Source organism: Salvelinus sp. IW2-2015, linkage group LG10, assembly GCF_002910315.2.
Source record: "Salvelinus sp. IW2-2015 linkage group LG10, ASM291031v2, whole genome shotgun sequence".
In the NCBI taxonomy this organism is placed as follows: domain Eukaryota; kingdom Metazoa; phylum Chordata; class Actinopteri; order Salmoniformes; family Salmonidae; genus Salvelinus; species Salvelinus sp. IW2-2015.
The window spans coordinates 12,632,240-12,635,111 of NC_036850.1; the positions used below are offsets into that span (position 1 = coordinate 12,632,240).

At 35.7% G+C, this 2,872-nt stretch overlaps 1 long non-coding RNA gene across 2 annotated transcripts in view; it reads left to right on the plus strand.

Moving 5' to 3' along the window:
* The first annotated feature begins 602 nt into the window (after positions 1 to 602).
* LOC111969569 (uncharacterized) overlaps positions 603 to 2,872 on the plus strand; it is a 3,762-nt gene continuing 1,492 nt past the window's right edge. For both annotated transcript variants that reach the window (XR_011480466.1, XR_011480465.1), the window contains exons 1-6: positions 603 to 644; positions 751 to 801; positions 1,016 to 1,327; positions 1,557 to 1,688; positions 2,198 to 2,222; positions 2,319 to 2,872. The exon at positions 2,319 to 2,872 is cut by the window's right edge and continues 337 nt beyond it. This is a non-coding gene — a long non-coding RNA (uncharacterized lncRNA). The remainder of the gene's footprint in view (positions 645 to 750; positions 802 to 1,015; positions 1,328 to 1,556; positions 1,689 to 2,197; positions 2,223 to 2,318) is intronic.

The following is a 2,872-nucleotide window of genomic DNA, read 5'->3' on the forward strand; positions in this document are numbered from 1 at the left end:
ACCTAAAAAAGGGTTGTATTTAAAACTGTTACTTCTACAGTGGGATAATAAGTACCAAAATGGCTGCAGTCACAATCAATTGGACCTCTGGTAGGATGGGTGATAGATAGAATGTTCAATAAGTATATACTAAGAAAATTGAATCATACACTGTATTGAACCTTAATTGCCAAATTGTATATGTTTGGAATGTAGAATTTGGAATTATTATAAACCAATCAAACAGTCAAGTTTAGCAAGATATTTGTTTATATATTGTAACTGTAGATTAGCCACTAGCAGTTCTGTAAGGAAAGCCTGTAAATGTAACTAAAAATGTGAATATTAATAAATTAACACATTTGATATAAAGTTCTACATGTTGCTGATGATTTCAATGGTAGCTTATGTACCAGGCCATTCTCCTCTGCAACATAAGGGTGTGACACTGTAATGTCGAAGTGGCTTTGTTACGAAAGTATGCCTAAATATGTCCAAAGTATTTGAGAAAACGCACCAAACAGACTTATGTTCCGGGTTTTGATTCGTACAATGCGTGTGTACTATCATTAGTCGTCAACAATGCATTTCCTGAAACCATACTCAACACCACTGAAGTCTCACCAACATCATGGCAGCATTAGGACTCCTATGGCTTGTGAGCTGTGAGTATTTTCTACTTTTCAAGTAATACAAACATTTTCAGAGAAATATTTATGTTCATTTCCTGAACAAAATACTTTCCCTAAGTGTATTCATTTGTCCATGCAGCCACAGCATCCATCCTTGTCAAATGTGAAGATGCAAAATCTGAAAACAAAAGTAAAGTATTTCTGTATATTTTTTTGTAGTGATTAGTATTTTGGCCAATTTTAATACATCAGTGTATAAAATACAGTATATACTTTTAAAACACAAATTGCATTCTTAATAATACACACACTTACATTTAAGTGAAATCCTAACTTCCACTTAAGTCAAATTTTCAAAAAGAAAATGAAGGGTTCACCCTTWATTGGTATTTGTTTTTATGCAGAGATCTACCCAGCAAAGATCTTTGGACCATCTAATGTGAYTRAAGGGGTAAMYRTCRMWTTTAAATGTAGCACTACTGGCATCAGAGAACCTGAGGAGAACTTACATTTTTACCTTTGCAAGAATGGAGTCGGGATAAGAATTGCGGCGCTGGAGAAAGGTGACAATGACGCTATTTTCACCATGAAGAATGTTACAAGAGAAGACTCAGGCAACTACAGCTGTGTGTACACCAGAGATAAATCTGTAACCAGTCAGGTGAAGTCAACAGGAGAGAATTTACTAGTCTTTCAGGTTGATGGAGAACGGAAAGGTAAGATTCTGTCGATATTTGTGTATAATGTATGTTTGTAATGATAAGATTGCTATCCATACGGTATATTTGTCAATTTGTTGCAGTGCAGTTTGAATATTTGTAATTCAGTCACATTTTCAGCCAATATATTGCTTTGTAATGAAAGGCTACATACTCTGACTCAGCAACAAGTTAAACACCAGCGTTTACTGTACACCAGAGTCTACTATATCAATGTTCTTCACAGAGGGACTAAATAATGTTGGAGGACAAGTGGGAGCAGGACTTGGAGCAGGACTGGCAGCAGCCTTGGTCCTCCTGTTTCTGACTCTGTCTGTACTTCTGTTACTGTGGAGGTACTGGGGAATCCTGAAACTAAGTAAGTCAAGTTGATACTCTCTGTTTGGTTTAGGCCAGGAATCAATTCTTAACACAGTGCGCTGGACAGCCGAAGATTCAGCTTTAAAAGGCATTTTCACCACCGTTTGCGGAGATCGCATTCACAAAATGCTGCAGATGACGGCTCAATCGGAAATTCCCTTTAAATGTCAAACAAGCAATGTGGGATTTGGAATTTTGATAAACTAATCTGTTAACAGTCAAGTTTAGCAAGATATTTGTTAATATATTGTAACTGTAGATTAGTCCACTAGCAGTTCGCATTCACGAAACACTGCAGATGACGGCTCAATCAGAAATCCCATTTAAATGTCAAGCAGCCTATAACGCAGATCTAACRCGGATATGATTGAATCCCAKYCTTACAATCACCATGTCTAGCTATGTGACATTGTCGGGGAAAGTGAACAATGTTTGTTGTTAAACTAAGTGTCTAYGTATTTTAACACAATGGTTTAAGTCATTCCTTACTGTTGCTTTCTGTTACAGTGATAAGCATTGACCATCAACCAAGGTATAGAAAACCTACCAAACGAAAACAAAATACTATTGATTTATCAACATCCACATTGTTGAGACAGGGCAAAAAACATTTTTATACTTCCCTTAGTGAGAATCAGGATACGGATCAAACATACAGTCTAATCTCAGTTGTACCAGGTATTGTATATCAGTTCATATTTTTACATAGCATATTTTGCATCACATATTGTTMCTTTTCTTAAGTTCTTTCAGTACTAAGTTAGAGTGTATGTTTTCTGTCTTTGATTTTCATATGCTGGATGTTCTAGTCGCAGCTGGTGTAATGTAAGTTTCTCTTCAGCACCATTTAAAAAAAAAAAAAAATTGGGGGGATGAAATGCTATTTCACCACACTATTGAGATTATACAGTTTTCATAAAAGTGTCAAGGCCTGGGTTAGTTTTTCATATTTTGGTACAGAAAATATATCTGATATGCAGTATCTTTGATGAAATAATGAAGTTACCATATAGGTTTAGTATGCATTTTTTAAGAGTACTTTTCATACAATAACCTTTCATAGTCTAACATGATATCCCTTTTCCATGGCTTCTGTAAGTTGTTTACAATGGTGTCAATGTCTTGTCTGTTCAGTAGTGAGGTCCCCCTTGATGGTGATGAAGGACCCTATTCTATTATAGG